The 19,631-nt window shown below is 34.9% G+C and overlaps 1 long non-coding RNA gene across 2 annotated transcripts; it reads left to right on the top strand.

The window, feature by feature from the left end:
* The first annotated feature begins 12,494 nt into the window (after positions 1 to 12,494).
* Positions 12,495 to 19,543, top strand: LOC122190445. Of its 2 annotated transcripts, none has more exons than XR_006182129.1 (4): positions 12,495 to 12,538; positions 12,656 to 12,829; positions 14,865 to 14,955; positions 19,522 to 19,543. It is a non-coding gene; the product is annotated as an uncharacterized LOC122190445 (long non-coding RNA). The 2 variants fall into 2 exon arrangements; XR_006182128.1 differs by lacking the exon at positions 19,522 to 19,543 and adding an exon at positions 15,392 to 15,427.
* The last annotated feature ends 88 nt before the right edge of the window (positions 19,544 to 19,631 follow it).

The following is a 19,631-nucleotide window of genomic DNA, read 5'->3' on the forward strand; positions in this document are numbered from 1 at the left end:
TTGTTATTCTAGCCAAACAGTTTTTTAGACAATATATTGCAAGGCCAGAGTCCATGCAGTGGCCAAAGCAAATAACTAAACTGTGGCTTTGAACAAATACTGTGCATATAGCACAAAGAGTAAGAGCACAGGACTCTTTTGCAGTGCCCCAGACACAGATTGTATCTCAGTCACAATCTACCTTCTGCCGTCACCTCTGGGTAGAATAGACTGTAATGCAACAGCTGTATACTTCACGCGGTTACATGGCCAGGTGCCACTGTGTCAGTGCAGTTACATTCTTGGGTAAAGAAATAATATCAAGGCTCAGCCTGCTCTCTTCACACCATTGTGGAAAGGGGAAGTAATGGCTCTGCAGAGCTTGCTTTCCCACCTCATAAACGAAGGATGCTTTCCCACTGGTAATGCAGACAAACCTGTGAAACAGGCAGAAAGGGTGATTGCTGAGGTAACATTATGTAGAACTGAGGAAAAACTGAAATTACTGTTCCACAGGGAAATTCAGCTATTTCAACACTTGGTTTTTAGACCTAATTGAGTTGAAAAGCTGGAACAAGTCAAAGAACAATATATTGTAAAAGCTACTTTGGTTAGGAGGTGTTGACGTTCCATTATGATTTCATATAACATTAAAATACAGTACTGTGTAGTCCTATGTTGCTATAAACATCTCACAATAAATCTGCAGCTGTATCTTACCAATTGTGCATACACCTCTGTTCAGTATAAGACTGCACTGGAACATAGATTTTAGAGAGGTCTTCATCAGTAGACAAATACTTGATTTTTGATGTTAATAATTGTATGCCAATGTTAATAATAGGTAGAGACTCCAGGAATCATAGAATGGTCAGGATTGGAAGGGATTCCAAGGATCATCAAGTTCCAATGACCCTGCCACCACGCAGGGCCACCAACCTCCCCATTTAATACTAGACAAGGTTGCCCAGGTCTCCATCCAAAGTAGCCTTGAACACCTCTAGGGACAGGGCATCCACAACCTCTCTGGGCAGCCTGTTCCAGCATCCCACCACTTTCTCTGTGAACAACTTTCCCCCTGACATCTAATCTAAACCTTCCCTCCTTGAGCTTAAAACCATTCCCCCTTGTCCTATCATTATCTACTCAAGTAAAAAGTTATTCTCCTGTTTATAAACCTCTTTTAAATACTGGAAGGCTGCAATGAGGTCACCTCACAGCTTTCTCTTTTCCAGGCTGAACAAACCCAGCTCCCTCAGCCTGTCTTCATAGGGGACGTGCTCCAGCATCTGCTCTAATCATATTTTTGGCCCTCTTCTGGACCCTCTCCAACAGCTCCACATCTTTCCTGTAGTGGGGGCCCATTGGGGGCATTCTATTAATAAATAAATAAATAATATCTATAAACCATTTACCAGAAGGTATTATTAGGATATATTTGAATAAATCTCAAACTATAAGATTGTATTCATATATGAACTATACAAGACTCAATACATGACTCAGCAAAAATCCTTATCTATTTTGACCACTTCCATTCTTCCGACTTAATAATTGATTTTAAATACCATAAGATAAATATCTGAGCAGTGCTTATTTCTTTATGAAGAAGTGGCAAGTGTGCACAAGTTAGTCCTGACATGGAATAATGAGTAGCTTTACCACCAAAAATAATCACCATGTGTATAATCATTATAGTTGTGTTGTACAGAACTCTTAAGAGCTGTGTAGTGATCGGACACCTTCGCTGTCTCAGAGTAAAATATAGGTAGCCAATTTTTTAGCCTGACAAAAATCTGCCAACAAGGGAACTTATACTTCTATTTAAAAAAAAAAAAAAAGAAACAGCAACAAAGAAACAATAAAAAAACACCTATTCTCACTAGAATAACAATGCCTTCTGATTATATTTCTGAGGTAGTATATATGAAATCATAATAATATTGTCTTACAAAACGCAGAGACTTTCACTTATTTTTCTGCCAAATACAAAAATGATCTATTCTTTCAGGAGTAAAAGTTGAGTTGATTACCTGCAATGAAGTTTGGCCAAAAGAAATGGGACTATTTTATGACAGAAGGCTTCCTTTTTCATGGTGAGTGGAAGAAAGATTACTACATAGGTAATTCTTAGAATTTTTTTTTTGAATATTTTATGCGAAATATGACATGCTTTTAACGGGCTCAATTAAAATTTCCCGTGTTATATCACTACACTACATAATGATAAGGCATATGGGCAGATTTTAGATTTACTTTAATGCCCCTGTGTACATGAAAATAATGGGAAATTGCAGATGATATCATTCATAAAAATATCAGTAGCAATTTTACTACCTTCCTGTCCTGTCCTTTTCTCCTCCCAAAACAGCCGCTTCATTTCTGAATGCCTTTCTAAGAACGTTTTTTTTATGAAAGAAAAAAAAAGGAAGAAAGCAATGAAATTAGAGAAATCACTATGGAGTTTTTGTAATTAAAGTGAAAATTTTAAGCTATCATTTTAAAATCATCTGAATAATTTAACAACAACAAAGAACTGCCATCACAGTTCTAGTTGCTATATTTTGAGTGATTTTTATTTAAAGAAGTAAATGAGTTATTACATTTCAATGGCTGCATTTTTCAGATGAGAGTCTGAAGACTATCAGTGAAGATTATCAGTGAGGATTCCAGATAAATTAAGCATCCATTGGTAAAATGCTATTTCCTACTCAGAATGGCTTTCCCGCAGAAATGGTTGAACAGTCTTCGAACTATACCCACTAAGGAGTGCTAAAGACTTAGATTATCTTACCTTTTTACATACTGAATAAGGAAAACTGAATAAGGAAGGCAATTTCTTTACTTTCCCTAAAATATTTTTGCAGAATATTTTTGGTGAGTTGATCTGTTAACCAAAAACTAAAAGTTCCCCTAAGATTAGCTATAAAATATCTTTTTTCTCTCATGAAAGGCTGTATATTCTGTACAAAAGGTGAGATACTCTCCTGCATTTCAGTATATTATTTTGTGTTCTTCACTTTCCTCTGTTATAACTTTCTGCAGAAATAAGAGAAAAATAATTTCTAATCTTAATCTTTCTTAAGCTTTGCACGAGCAGTATGAGTGTCCTGACTGTCTGCCCAATTATCTGGGGATGCCTGCCCACAAAAGAGCTTGAGAACTCAAATACAACTGTATCTTCATAAGTTCCTCTGGTAGCTATCAATCAACATTTGATAAAATTTAGTTGATAATATCTTTACATTTCTTCATACGGTCCTTGGAATTAGAAAGGAGATTTCATTCAACTGTTTTGTTAATTTATAGAGCATTATCTCTTGTTTAATTGCTACTTCATGGAGAAATCTGTTGATTTTGCTATGCCTGAACAATTATATATGATTATTGATAGCATTTATTTGTTATACCATATCTGGAATAGTTATACTCTATCCTAAGATAGAACCTCTGTTAGTAATTTTTGTTACAGAAACTGTAAAGTTCTGTCTTTGCATATCCAAATCCAAACCACATAAAGTATTATTTTATTAAGATTTAAGAATCTTTAGGCTCTTCTCTTTACTCATTATTTCAAAAATCATAAAATTTCTGATGTTATATTTATATAATGACCACCTTTACCATCCCCTTACAGTTTAATGTGTAATTACATTATTACAATACAGTTAATACAATACAGTACATACATAATACAATACAGTTAATGTGTGTATTAGAATGACTGAAAAGGTGATGCTATAGAAAGACTTGACTAGCATTTTAAGCACCATCCAAAGAAGTAACTGCACTTGGAATACTTGAAGTGTCTTTTTAACTCCCTAATCTGCTACCTCCAAAAAGGTAGTCCTTTCTTGTTTTATTATACAAGGAATATATGAGAATCTCTCTGCCTCCTTCCTATTGGCTCTGCATCTGTGAGTTGAAGCCAAGATTTCTGTTATCCATTCTTTTATGCTCAATTGAATTTGACAGTAAGTGAATGGGTAATCTCATTCATTCTAATATTTGTGGACTCAAAGTCTGTGTAGCAGGAACATAATAAGAAGGTTCTTTCTGCATGGTACATTACTACCAGTAAGGAGCACTAATTTATAGTCAGACTGATTCCTTAAAAACACCAGCCTGCAGTACTTGTGTTGCTCAGCCATTCTGTAGCAACGGACTTGGGGATGGCTCAGACACTGCAGAAAAAGAATATTCTAATATAGGTGGTTTGCATATGTACCACAATGCATGTCTTTTCTGTCCTGCTCATGTAGTATGACAAACAGATGGTGGTTCATACCTTTAATTAATAATTTGAATGTCATGTATTCCACCCTTAAAACATATGAAAAATAGCTTATTTCATCAGATAAATTCTGTACTTACTTTTTTTGTCTTCTTTTTTCTCTTTTTCAGTTTGTTTTTCTTTTCCTTATAGTATAAAAAAGTGTTTATTTTCTGCATGTATAGTAAAACTCATCTTGGCATACATGAATACAATCTCTTAATTTGTGCTGCCTGTAGATATTATCTGATCTTATACGTATGAAACTTTGCATTACATTGCAATACAATTCCTCTTGAGAAAAATACTTTGCACAATTACCACTGCTAGAGTATGTGGCAATTCTTATAAGGCTAGGTAGGGACAGGTCAAGGGGAAATGGCTTTAAATTGGAAGACGGTAGATTTAGACTAGGTATTAGGAAGAAATTCTTTCCTGTGGGGGTGATGAGACACTGCAACAGGTTGCCCAGCAAGGCTGTGGGTGCCCCCTCCCTGGAAGCATTCAAGGCCAGGCTGGATGGGGCTTTGAGCAACCTGATCTAGAGGGGGGTGTCCCTGCCTGTAGCAGGGGGTTTGGAAGTAGTTGATCTTAAAATCCCTTCCAACCCAAACCATTCTGTGATTGTATGATTGTATACATCTGTTTGTGTGGTATGGAGAAAGCAGGCATGCATGAGAACAACAAATGATGGCAATGTAAGCAAAGACTGTATGTAGGTAGAAGGTAAAATGAACAGAGTATGAGGTAAAAAACAACAATTACAGGATCTGTTTATGACAGTACGCTTTTATGTCAATTCACAAAAACATTGTGAGGCTTGAGAGATTCTTTAATCTTCCAAGTTGTTTACCCAGGCAGGAATTATTCCTTAAGAGCTTAACACAAGGAAATACTGAGACTGTACTAAATTGTCTAGAGCAAGATTATTTGAATGCAAGCATCAATATTCCTGTTCTGCTCCAGTGCACTAGTCTATATTTGATACAGTAGAAGATAGGTTCCATATATATAAGTGGAAAACACAAACAGTAACAAACTATTACCAGAAATATTAGCAAATTCATTATTTATCTGAGTAATGACATACATTAAAACCAGACTTTTAGGCTGTATCTACTGGAAAGACAAGAGGGGAGGAGAGGAGAGGAGACAGTTACATGTATAATTGCCTATAATTTCACCTACCTTTTAAGAATCAATTTTTTGGGGGGGCAGAAATCATTTACATACACGGTAGCTTATTTTTTGAAGGACAGGTAAAATTGAACTTGAATGGCATAAGATCTCAAAACCACAGAAGAAGATACTCAATCAGGTTGAGGATGTAAAGTTAACATCTCTCTTTATTCTTACCATTCTACTTATTTATGTGTGTCCCTAAAGAACTTGCTAATGTAACATAAGTAACCAATGCACAACATTCCCATTGGAGATTTTATAAGGATTAGTTAAGCAGGTCTGGTAAACCTGTGATATAATTTTTATTTTTTGCAAATAGGTAACAGATGTGTGAACATTTCAGAGGAAGTAAAATTTTGGTGTCCTAAATTGATGCAGATGCAAATAGCATTGAGGAGAGTCTTGGATCATTGCTACCTTTGCTATTTGTGTTCTGTATTTATTGCAGATGAAGTTTTGAGCAAATAAAGAAATAATAATAAAGCCAAAATTAGAAAACTATTGCTTTCTAAGAAGCTTCTCCCTCTTCTTTATTGTTAATAACAGGCTTTGGTTCACTAATGTATTGTGCATTACAATACATTAGCTACATTCACAACTAAGTTTGCTGTATAGAATACTGAAAAGCATTTCTACTCCCTATTTGACATTTTAAATATGAGATAATCGTTGTACTAAAGGCTACAGTTTTAAAATCACTTCATCTTCAGAAACTGCTGATTTCTAAAGGATTCTCAATCAAAAGCAAAAATTTTCTGTCATAGGAATTTAGAAAATTTTTCATGGTTTGTCTTAAATAAATGTGCCATTCCAATTTCCATGAAATTGTGCAGCACCAATATGGTCCTACCAAAATTGTATACATCTCTGAAATCTATGAGATAAATTAGTTATGTCACAGAATCACAAAATAGTTGGGATTGAGAGGGACCCTTAAAGATCATCTAGTTCAAATGCCTGTATATTAATGGAAGTGTAACTAGAGCAGATTGCTTAGAGCCGTGGTCAGTTCAGTCAGGTTTTAAGTTTTTCCAGTACAAATGCCCCACAGTGTCTTCAGGTAACCTGGTTCAGTTCTTGATCAGTCTCACAATACAAAAAAAAAAAAAAAAAAAAAAAAAAAAAAAGTCTTATGCTTAAATGGATCTGTCTTAATGCCTATTTTATCCTCTGCCTTTTAGCCATTCACGATGGATGACACTGAGAAAAACGTAACTCCACCTTCTTTGCTACCATCCAGCAAATATAAACATGGACAAGTTACACTTAGCAATTTCTCTTATCCAGACTGGACAGCCCCAGCTCTCCCAGCCTCTGCTTTTATGATGCTTCAAGTGCCTTAATCACCTTTGTGGCCCTTCCCTGAACTCTGTTTGGTATGGCTACGTCGCTCATACTGGGGAGTCCAGAACTGGACCCAGCACTCCTGTTGTGACCTCATCAGCTTCAAGCAGAAAGAAAGGATCATCTTCATTGATTAGCTTGCAAGACTTTTCCTGATACATACAAGGGTGCTCTTGACTTTCCTTGCCATAAGAACTCTTTTCTGGCTCTTGTTCCACGTGGTGTCCACTCGTCCTCTTCTGCCAAGTTGTTACCCAGACTGTCAGTATGCTGCCTGCATTGGTGCATGAAAAAATTCCTCTGAAGTCCTGAATAGGGAGGAGCTGAATGGAAAATACTGATTATTCTCACATGTGTTGGAGAGTTGCTGTGCTGTTTCCTACACTGATTGGTACTCAATAATTGCTGTTTGGAATCTGAAAAGCATTTTAGTACCTATTTGACACAATCATTTTTATCATTCTTGCTGAATAGTTAATTTTTTTTTTCTGTGAATAGAAGGTGTCTCTTTCATGGCAGATAGGTAGCTAGTAACGCAATTCATCTTTTTTTCTCAAGATTTTTTAAAGGCATCTGTTATTGGACCAAGTGAGAATTTCCTAATTACTATTTTCTAAGAACCTTTGAGCTTTATCAACAAACTGGAACTCCATTGATATTCATATTACAGGACAGTTTTATCATATGTCAATAGAGGTCCTGTCCAACCCCTGTGATTCTTTGAGTCTGTGACATTATTTTTCTACAGAGCAATATTTGGAGTGATTAGAAGGCCTCGATTGAAACAGGACAATATTCATCCTGCTCTAGAATGAATATACTGATAAATTAGCAGCTTCAGATAAATTTGCAAGTCACTCTGAGTTAAGTATAAAATCCATGCATAATTATTTTGTCAATGTCTTTTTTTTTTTTTTTTAACGTGTTTTCATTTTGGATATTATTAACAAATTATGTTTTAAATTCATAAAAAGCACAAGCTTTTCCCTAAAAATTTAGAGAAACATATAATCACTTAATGATCTGTTTAAGTATGATAGTGCCTATTACTAATACAAGGTTCTGAAAGTAATACCTCCTATTTTATTCTGTTCATCCATGACTTCAGAGCTGGATATTCATGATATGGTAGTTGACATTGAATCCTCCCACCAATATTGCATTACATCTTGTTGCTGTGTGATGGATGGCAGCAGAGGGGAAGTTTGACAGCAAAGATGCTTCACAGAATTCCTCCATGCAGGAAAAATTGTACTCATTGACATTCACTGACACTTGCTGAATGTTTACAGAGAACAAACAGTGGATATGAGCACAGTGAGGTGTTTCAGCAATGACGCCATCGTAACAGCTGTGTAACAGTGTGTTGCCTCTGCTGGTGCAGATTTTTACAAGCATGGCATGCAATTTCTTGCTCATTGCTGGCAAAAATGCAAAGCTAGTGGTAGTGACTGCTGGAAATGCTTTTTCATAGCTGATATTTGCTCTATCAAATAGTGTTACTGAGCTCTTTGTATCCACTGTAGTTTCCATGGAATTAAATAAGGCAGTATTACTTTCAGAGTGATCTGCGTAGTTCCGTTTCAGATGTATATATTTGATTTCTATGCAGCAATTGGCTGAAACAAATCATGTGCTATTTCCTATTATATTTTCTGTATTTTTTTCTGACTGACATAGAATGCAAAATACTGATCACTGATTTCCAATTTTTCTTCCTTTTATACTAGCTTCCTAGGTCCTGATAGTACTCAACAGCCTTTTACCTTTCCCTTTTATCAGTGCATATTAAAAATATGCAATGTCATATTTGCAATTATGATATATAATATGAATATATTGAATAATGTAATATAATGTGTAATATAATGTAATATAATATGAATATATATTGAATAACATATAATATATATTATGAATATATTGCAATCCTTTCAATAAATAAAAAACATTACAAACAAAGCAAATTTTTTCTTCAAACAAAGAAACAAGCTTACTGAAAAGTAAATATAAAGATAATGATTTTGTTTATCACTTGAAATTTGAACTGCTATCTTTTCAACAGTCAAAATCTTAACTTCTTTGATATTGACAGTGTTTTACGTACACTGCAGTGTTTCTTTTATCTGTATATGTTGAAATGAAGAAACTAGTGCACTTTTACTGGAAAAAAGCCAGTCAAAGAGTTTACAAGGCTAGAAGGTGAAGGGTCTCTGTGTAATGGGAAGGGATGATATTTCTGTCTCATGAATACAGTGATTTAATTATTTGACTTGCTGTTGGCAAGAACTGGTGTATAGTGAACATTTTTGTGTCTGACACATTAATTAAAAAAAAATAAATGCCCCAAGACCTTTTCCTGACAGAAGTTGAATGTTTAACTTGTGTAAGATTTCCTTCCCCACAGATGATCTATAATGTGATTTTTAAGGTTGACTTAGCCAAATAAAAGGTAAGAAAGAGAGAATCCCTTTGCTTACCTTCCATGATTCACAGAGGCTGTGCAAAATAAAAAGATAAGGAAAATATTTTGAAAGGCTTATAAAGTAAATATGGGCAGCTGTTTTAGACATTGCCACATGTGCACAGTCAAAGACACATTAGAAAAATTCATGCTGAAATTCAGTTTTGTGGCCAGGGTCAGAGGTTTAGAAGTTTAAAGTAAGTTAACTCTTTGCTTATTTTGACCATTAAAATGTCAACATAAAGTCATGTTTTAGACTTATGATGGTCTAAAATCTTAGTGGTAAATGAAGTCTGAAGACCTCTTAACCTGCCCAGGATGTGAACCAGAGGCTGGTTTAACTTCACTGGTAACTGCACTATAGCAAAGGAATGGATAGTCTGACGTGAGAAAAACATCTGAATTTTTCCTTGCCAAAGTTCTGTGTCATAAATTGTTTGCAGTATTAATTTTAAATTCTTAAGATCTCATTAATGATACTGCTATAAAGACAATCTAATTTTGCAGGTTTAAATATCAAGAGTTTAATTTTTTGATATGGGTTCATATGTAGTGTAAACAGCAAAATGTCATTTGTGTATTTAGCTCTGGTCAACCTATTTTCTTTTGAAAATAATTTCAAATTTTAACTGTCAGATCCTATCACTGAAACTTTAGTTTGTTTTAATGTACATATTTAATTTATTAACAATACGTTGATGAAACTAAAATCCTAAATTGATAAAAATGATAATGAAATTCAGCAAGGATATACATCAGGGTGATTAGGACTATCTAGTCATTTCTGGTTTGGAGTGCCTTTCCTAAATGCTCTAAAGGACATTAAATAGACAGATGTTACACATGCATAATGCATATTGCTTTACTGTAAAATCTTTTTCTTTAACTAGAATGAAATTGCAACAGTACCATCTGCAGATCTAAATATTTGGGTATCTCTCAAGTCCAATATTTTGGACTCAGAGTTGCCAAACACAGTGATAATTTTGACAAAACTGTCACTTATCTAATAAGTACAACAGAATTACATAGGTAAAGAGCAATACAGTTTTAACAAAATGGTGTCCACAATTATTTAAAAACTGCATGCCATCACAAGTGCCAAAGTTTTCACCATCCAATTATCTTCTACATTTTGCCAAAGGGATTTATCAATTTCACAAAACAAACAGACTTTGCTAGGGGAAAATATACAGTATTCATCTTAACTACAAACTTGTTTGTTCTTCAGAGAGGCAAAATTTGTTGTAAGCAGTCTTTTGCTGAAGTGGTTAATGTAGTGAAAAAAGGTAAGATTTCACTCTCTGAAAATCTCATTTAAATGTTCTGACTTCTTATTTGCCCTTTTCATTTTATGTAACATCAACATATTTTAATTGATTCCATTTTAATCAAATTAGTACATCACTCATTTAAAGAGCATAAATTATAATCAAAGCTCATAACTGGAGGTGACAAATATTGCAAGTCCAAGATCTGGTTCAGTAATCAGGCTCTCTCTTTCTTAATTTCCATCTCTCTGCAGTGTACAATCTTTCCTAAAAGTATATTTGTATGATCTAATTAGATGCGGCATGTATATAACATCTGTATTTAATATCTGTTGAAACAACATTTTTTTCCATTGGATCTAGAAAAAAATTCTATACAGAAAGAGATTTTTTTCTGATCCTTTATTTATGTAGCTGTTTTGCTAAATAGCTTTTGTGATGAAAGGTATTTTCTTATTTTCCAGTAATAACGTGTCATTATAACCTGCATAAAATAAAATTATATACAACAGGAATAAGCCAAGAAAACTTTTGAAATATATGAAAGAAGAGAAGGTAATTGAAAAATGATCAACATAGATTTACGAAGGAGAAAACATGTCTAACCAATCTGTTTCCACTGATTTTTTCATTTTACGTTGGGATAAACATACCAGCTGATGAGGCAGTTTATCTCTCGTAGGTCTATTGATCTGTAAGGTGGATTGAAAGCCGAACTGAATATGGGAAAAATCTAGTTATGGTGAGATGGTTCAAGTGCTGAAACAAGTTGTCCAAAGAGGCTGTGAAGTCTCCATACTATAGATGTTAAAAAACACAGCTTCTAGTCATTCCTGCTTTGCATGCCATTATTGGACCAGATGATCTCCAGATGTTTCTTCTAATCTTACCTTTTCTGGGAATCTGTGACTCTGTGACTCTGTGAAGGACTTTTTCCCCATTTGTTGCACACTTAACCTTGAAAATATTTTTTTGTTTAGTTAGTATTATTGGAGTTGTTTTATTTTCAGTATTGTTACTTAATGCATAAACCTTTGCTCAAGTGCCTGGTTGAAGTACTTCCCAAGAATTTGTAGAAAATGATCAGGAAAGACTTACAAAAATTTTCATCAGAGTGTCATGAAAAAGCCAAGAGACAGCAAATTATAGGCAATGTTTTCCACATTTGTTCAGGATTAGAAGAAATTACTGTTTCTGGGAATTTATACCATTGTCATGTCATAAATATAATGTGGTATTGCTCCTGCTTCCTCACTGGCAGAATACAGAAAGGATTCTGGCACAAATACTGCATTTGTACTTCTAAAATTGATTTCCCAAATATCCACAGACCTGGAAATTGTGTATTGCTGATTGCTGAGCTAATAAATTTGATCAAAAGTCTATTCAAGAAAAGTAAAAAAAAAAAGTTTGTTAGTATACCTGAAATGCATTAACTTTGAGTGAATTTTGTTACGCAGATTTCTATTCTTCATTCTGCTGTAATAAAATTGACAATTATATCAGGTAGTCAGATTTTCATAACTATACAGTAGGAAAAATTACTTCTCTGCTTTATTCCTGGTCCTTGAATACTTTTACAGAATCCTTTCACCAATAACATCCTTTACATGGCATTTTTACTGGTAAATCATGGGAGATATTAAAAGTCTGACTTCAGATTCTGACAGATTTTACAATATGATTGAGAAGCATACACTGCATAGTTGTTTTGGAGCTACACTGGTTAAAATTAAAAGACAACAAAAATAATCTTTTTTTTTTTTTTTTTTTTTTTTTTTTTAATGCCATGAGAACTGACTTTGTGTCAGTATAGTGGAAATGCTAAGTGATGGCTTGAACCAGTGATTAAGCACCTGACGGGAAGGCAGGGCCAACCCCGGAGAGCTCAGGTGCATGCAATGTACCTGAGTGACCAGAAGAGGTGGAGCCAGGATTCATTCCTTCCCAGACCTCATTTGAGGGTTGGCAGTGGAGGTGAGGGTGTTTTGCCAGTGATCCCTGCATACCTGAGGCCTTCTAAAGGTAAGTAGATTCTTTCATTTCTTTCTGTGGCTGTTGTATTTGAGTAAGTCCTCATTTGTTGCAGCTTAGGACCTTGCTGGCTGTGCTGTCATTGTTGTGCTTTCTTTTGTGTTTCAGTAGGTAAATACAGCTAATTATCAGCGTTGATCTTGCAGAGAAGACACAATCTATACTTCTGCAAAACTAAACAAACACATGCCCCATTAAAAATTGCATGATCACCAGCAGTAGTAGCTGCAATTGTGAGTACTGAGATCAGATTCGCTCACAGTCAACTACTCTGGGATCTTGGTAGGTATTTGATCATTTTGGAATGTCTAGCCAAATGAAAATTAGTATTTTCATTTTGATTTTGCATGTATATCCAAAGCTAAGCAACATGTAATGGTGTTCATGGGTTGATATTATTCAGTGCAGTTTGTGAAACTTCTACAGTTGTGGGAAGAGAAATACAAACCAGATTGTAATTCTCAAATTACTTTTGCTTATGAAAGGTGCTTCCTTTAACAGAGTTTTTTATTATGTAGTTTTTACAAGGATGGGGGAGTTATCACCTCAGTGTTTTGCCAGATCTGTAGTATAAATCAGATTCTCTTAAATGGCTCCAATAAGGATAAACTGTTTAAAGTAAAGCCTGCATATTGTTTATACTTCACTAGAATTACATTTACAAGGCCTCTTATTTATTTCTAAATATGAACTGGAGATGCCAGGCACTATACCTGCTAATGGGAACACACTTGACCTATCCCCTATGTGAAGTATTGGTTTTCATAGGTATTGGCAATATAGAGATATTTCCGCGTTTCAAGATGAATCTTCAGGTGTAATATATGATCTTTCTGAACTTCACAATAAAGAAGAAACAGCCTCTTGTCTGAAAGCAAACAATTGTGTGAAAACATGCAAAAATACCATATATTAAATATGAATTCAGTTAGCACATTTTTCAAATTAACTCAATGAAGGAATGATAAATATTCATTTTATCCTTTCCCACTGGCACAAAAAAAAAAATTAAATACAGTTAATTATAGCCTTCTAAATGTGATTATTAATCAGTTTTGTAGCAACATGTTATTTGTACTCAGATGTATGCAACTCTTCAGGTTTGTTTCCCAGATGAATTTCATTCAGCTCCAGCAATAATACTGCTGACGAACTGAACTTTGCTCTTCTATCGATACACAAATACACAAACTTCTCAACAAAAAAGGAAATTAGGAGATACACACAGAAAAGCATATGAGTGTAAAGACTCACACATGTATATGAAATACCCAATCATCCTGTATTAAAGTAGTATCCAAGAGCTGGTAAAAACTAACCACACTGAAAATATTCTGATATTATATTGGTATCTTCTGTGAAAACAATTTGTGATATATTCTAAGGAAGTTTTGACAAGAAGAGTTGCAAGAGAAAGTTCATCAAAGAGTACATGGAATGCTTGACAGTGCCTCCTCACCACTAAGGGTGTCTTCAGGGACTCTACATGTTTTATGCTAGGCCATGGCTTCTTAAGACATGAAAGAAACCTCAGCTCTGCCTTGGTAAGAATTCCACTGTTTTAGTGCAGAACTTGTGAACATTGATTTCAGCAGTGAATCCTGATGCTTTGGAAAATAATTTATTTTAATACATCTCTTTTGTGGTTTCCTTTTGCTTTCCTTTTCCCACTTTAACAACTATTATGCTTATCTCTATGCAGATGCCATTTGTCGGATTTTAGACTTCTCTTCATGAGTTTGATCCAATGTACTACAAGATTCAGTGTATCAAAATTGGTTATTGAAATACAGGAGCAAGATATCACTTTTTTCAATAGGAATTTAGATGTTTCAGTTGAAAATGGGTAAATCGGAATTCTGGAAGATAATAATACAAAATAGTTTTTCCATCTGAACAAATCCATAGTCATTGTTAAAGATGACCACAACTTTTCACTGTGGAATACTACACTTTAATCGTTAAAAACTTAAATAAATAAATAAATAAATAAAAATAAAACTTTCAAATATAAACTAGAAAACAAAAAGTATTTTATTGCAAGATGCATTTTTTTGTTATACTTTCTTGATGCCTTAGAAAGGCTCGTATTTTGGCAGGACAATGCATTATGGGATCAGAAGGCTTAGAAAGACCCTCTGGAGATCACTTAGCCAGCTCCCCTCTGCTGAAACAGATTCCCCAGGTTAGGCTGCACAGGAAACAGTCTATATGAGTTTTGAATATCTCCAGAGAAAGAGATTCCACAATCTCTATGGATAGCTTGCTCCAGTGCTTAGTCACCCTCAAAGTAAAGAAGTTTTTCTCATGTTTATAGGGAATTTCCCATGTTCCAGTTTGTGCCTTTTTCCTGTCTCTGGACAACATTAAAGAAATCTGGATCCATTCTCTTGAAACTCATCCTTCAGGTATTTCTAAAAGTTGATGACATCCTCTTCCAGTCTCATCTTGAGTGATGGGGCAGGTGCTGAGTTCTGCTGGTGACAGCAACAGGATGAGAGGGAATGGCAGGGAGCTGGGTCAGGGAAGGGTCAAGTTGGATGTTAGGAAAAGGTTCTTCACCAGAAGATGGTTGGGCACAGAAATATGCTCACCAGGGCAGTGGGCATGGCCCTACATTGACAGAGTTCAAGGAGTGTTTGAACAATGCTCTTAGAAATACAGTTGGACTAGATGATCTTATAGGTAATTTCCAACCTTGTGATTCTATGATTCTATGATTTTTGATTGTTCCTATGTAGAGGCAGGCATTTGATTCAACAACTCTTGTGAGTCTCTTTCAACTCAAGGCATTCTGTGAGTCTATGGTTCTCCAGAACAAACAGCCCCATCTTTCCATATTAGGGAGATGCTCCAGGCTCCTCCTCATCTTTGTGGCCCTCTGCTGGACTCTTCCTGGAAGTTTCATGCCTTTATTCAACTGTGCAGACCTGCTGAGGACACGGAACTCCAGATGAGGCCTCAGCAATGGGAACAGGGGAAATTTTCCTTTAGCTATATCCATGCAAGCCCACAGACTGTGGTAGTTTAAAACAAGATTAAGTGCAGAATAGGGTCGTACAATTTTATCTTTTGTTTTACATTACTTTAAAAATACGTTATATCTTTTTCCCCTTCTTTTTTTTTTTTTTTTTTTTTTTATCTACATTGACTCCCATATATCACAGGAAAGTTACCTAACTTGCCATATTACACTGCAAATTTCCTTTAAAAAATCAGTCACTGTGGTAGGTCAGAGACAGGTATTAACAACTCTGGCAAACTTCTACGATGAACTTTTTCCTTATTAACATCAAAAGAGTTCTGATTTCTTTAGCCTCCAATACAGTCCACAATACGAAACTAACAGTACCTTGAAAGTCCCTGTATAGAGATGACAGTCTGTCAAAATTTTATGTTACAGTGATGCCTGAAATTTTAGTCAGGATGAAATATACTGTGCAACTGTCTAGTGGATGCAGTCTTAAAAATTATTATAATTATATAACAACTTTAGATGTCCATCTCTTTGGCACAATATAGCTGAGATAATTATTAAAAAATAAATAGAAACAGCATTAGTATGTAGCTTAAGGGGAAATAATATACATTATCAAAAAATACCAGATGAAATTTATTTGCTCCTTTCTGCAACATATTTATTCCATCAATAACTATAAATGAATTGATGGATATTTTGATAAATAGTTTTTAGAATTTGCTTTGCATTAAGGAACTACTTTTTGTCTTTAAAATTCATAGCAAATTGGTGTCAAACTGTGTGCTTCAAGTACTAAAACAAACAAACAAACAAAAAAAACACAAACAAACGTAAAATACAATTGCTAACAAGGGAAGACTTAGATCATGTTGCCAGCTCTTAGTGAAGAAAATGGTTTTACATAGGAGAAGAAATGAGTCAAGGGTTAGGAAAATTATTACCCATCATAGAAACCCAATAGTTTTTATTCAAAAGTGAAATAATGGACCAGATATAAGTCTATTAGAGTGGTGGTACTGTACAGAGAGCTTGAGAGTAGTCTCCACTGAGACTTCATGGCATACAGTGGATCTCAGCTACACAGGATTCATAGTTCAGTGCTGAAATTGATTGCACACCTTTTTTTCCCCCAGGTGATAACAGAGAAAATAAACACTGCCTGAAACATCTGGAAACTGGTACTGAGCTACATTGTAAAAGATGGAGTAAATAAGAGCTCAGAATCTAGTCCTAACCAAATCTTGTGTTTGGCCACTTCAAAGAGACAATTCTAGGCTCACCTCTCAGTGACAGCTCTGTAAACTGCCTCCAGCTTCTTAGCAGGTTTTTAAGAGCCTGCTGGCACCTTGCAATTATCACTCATCAGTCATTTCTCAAGAAACTTGCTTTTACTTCCTGAAAGGTAATCTCTGACATTTGTGCACATGTTCCTTACTATGCAACTTCATGTACCAGCCTCTGCTCATCAGGGATGTCTTATAGAGGTGTGGCGGCTTTTCGTAGATGAGTGATGTAGGCACCTGTTCCTGTCTGGGCAGCACATCTGTTAACATTTATCATTGGGATCCTTCCTTGTCTCTCAATCTTATGTACTACAAGAAAAATGAAACTGTAAAGGTCTATGCGTCAATATATGTTGCCTATGAAAATGTCAGCTGGAGTCAGTGAAAGGAATTAAGTATGTAAAAGCAGAGTAGTGAAATTGTAAACAGCCTCAAGAGGCATTTCATTTTTTTTCTGTTCTTATATATATTTTTCCTATGGTAAAAAGAGTAACTGGGGCTAGGACTGTGGTATTTACGGAAAGGATGTATACTTGCTTTGGGCCTGTTTCAGCTCTCTTGTTGGGAACTACTATGGTTCTGACAACATGCCAATTACTAGAAGAATTTATACAAGCAGCCTGCAGATGTTTGTTTTGGGATGCTTGTGTCTAGATAGAATATCCATATTAAATTCTGCATTGCAAAATTATATCTTTCTGGAAAAAAAAAGTGTTAATCATCTTCCAATTCTGAGCTAAGAAAATATTTTCGGAGCTTGAAGTGTAACCTTTGTTTCTAATTTCTTTATCTCAGTTTTCAAGTATTTTATACTTTAATGCTATTTATTTGTGTCTACTGTTATTTTTTGTAACTCCAACACAGCAATTTTTACAGTCTTCAGTCATCACCATCTGCAACACCAATTTGACTTCCTATGGCATTGCTGACATTTGTTTAAAAACAGATTCTTCTCTGTCTGCATGTATTTTTAACCCAAGTTTTTTATCATGTCAAAAATACTAAGTCTTCAAACGATACCAGCTTTAAGGCTTAATTATAACTTTCTAAGTACAGTGCATTAGCATGAGAAGGAAGCATTTGTCCTCCTAACAGTCGCACACAGGAAATATGGCTAAAGTTCAGTGAGAATGTTAGAAGAAATAGAAACACAGGCTAAAGTTCACCAGATGCTTGCCATCCTGGCGGAACAGGGAGACTGGCATTGACCTAAAACTTCATTTGCAAATTGTTTATATTGTATTTGTTTGCATGTTTGTTTCCTTGTTTTGTAGAGAGAAGGTTGCTGGAGATATGATTCAAAGCTCAATAGGAAATGATCTTTTTATTTTAGTGGATTTTTTATTCACTTTTTGGACAGCCAAAATATTATCACACACCCGTAGCCTTTGACAAAGGAAGATGTCTTTACCTCTCATTGCTTAGGTATCATTTTCAGGCAATAAGAGATACCTTAGAGTAGTTATTTCAGAAGCTATGAAGAATAGGTATTTGAATCTGTTACAATTCTTTATTTCTTATACGAAATTCTTAGACAGAATAAAGATAACCATTGTCATAAAACAAATCTTTTTTTTTTTTTGACTGTATTTTTTTTTTTAATTGACTGTAAAGTGTCGGAATTCTATATGTTTTAATTTCTTTTCTGACCAGATTAAATTACCTTTTTTAAAGCTAGTATTTGCAGTTTCTGTGCTTTAAAGTTACCCTAATGACATTGTGTTTCCATGTTTAGAGAGAAAATAAAAATATTTCTATAATTTTTTTGTGCAAAGTAGCCATTAAAAACTCATTTTTGCCATTTAAGTAATTTTTGTCCCTGAGACATAATAATATCCCCATTAGCACATAGGCAAAACAAAATTGTCAGCTACTTTTAACATTAATTTGTTATATTGTGGTGAAATGTTTGCAATTATGCCAAGTGTAGTCTAATTGCTAGTATAGTTAGCTTAAATTCCTACATAACAAATGTCAATTTTTTTCTGATCCTCTTATATGTTATCCTCTTATATATATCTTATATGTTATCTATCTAAGAAGCAACACTGTAGTTGCTGCGCTGTCTTCTTTCTATTCCTCACCCATCTCCATTTTTCCTCCTTTGAATTTCATTGCATCTTACTCTGATAATTTCACAAGGTAGGACCTTTACAACAAAGCTGGAATTGCTAATATCTGCAAAGTATTTAGTTTGGAGAATAGGACTGAATAGAAGTGGGGGGGAAAAAAAGTATGAAATGCTCATCAAATTCTTAGCAAAATAAGATTAATCTCTTATTCTCTCAGAAGTCTCCAGAGCCACTACCATTCAAATCTAGTCCTTTCCAATGTAGTTTTTCAACAGCAATCTTAAACTAGAAACTACTTGACAGCAGCTCTTAATCAAGAAGGCAATTAGAGCTTTTCTCTGCAGACTGTAATTGTTAATCAGAATTAAGACTAATTTGATGGATCACTTCACTCTGATATCACCCAGCCTTCAGCATCATTAATTCTGTTTTGGTGCTTCATTTAGAAATATGGCTTGCTAAAGATGTAAACCGAGAGAAATTTTTAAGTGCCTTAGCATTATATGAATGCAGCTCTGAAAGTAATGCCTCCTATTTTATTATGTTGGCCCACAATATTAGAGGAGGATATTGGTGGTATGGCTGTGGAGGCTGAACCTTCCCAGAAATATTTTCTTATATTTTGTTGCCTTGTAACAGATGGTAGAAGAAGGGCAGCCTGGCAAAATGGTATCTGACATGGAAGTGCAGATGAAGTACAGGTGTGGCATTGGATTCCTCCAAGTGGAAAAAAATGGCACCTACTGACA

Source organism: Lagopus leucura, unplaced genomic scaffold (assembly GCF_019238085.1).
Source record: "Lagopus leucura isolate 7727_CA_CO unplaced genomic scaffold, USGS_WTPT01 Super-Scaffold_100159, whole genome shotgun sequence".
NCBI lineage: Eukaryota > Metazoa > Chordata > Aves > Galliformes > Phasianidae > Lagopus > Lagopus leucura.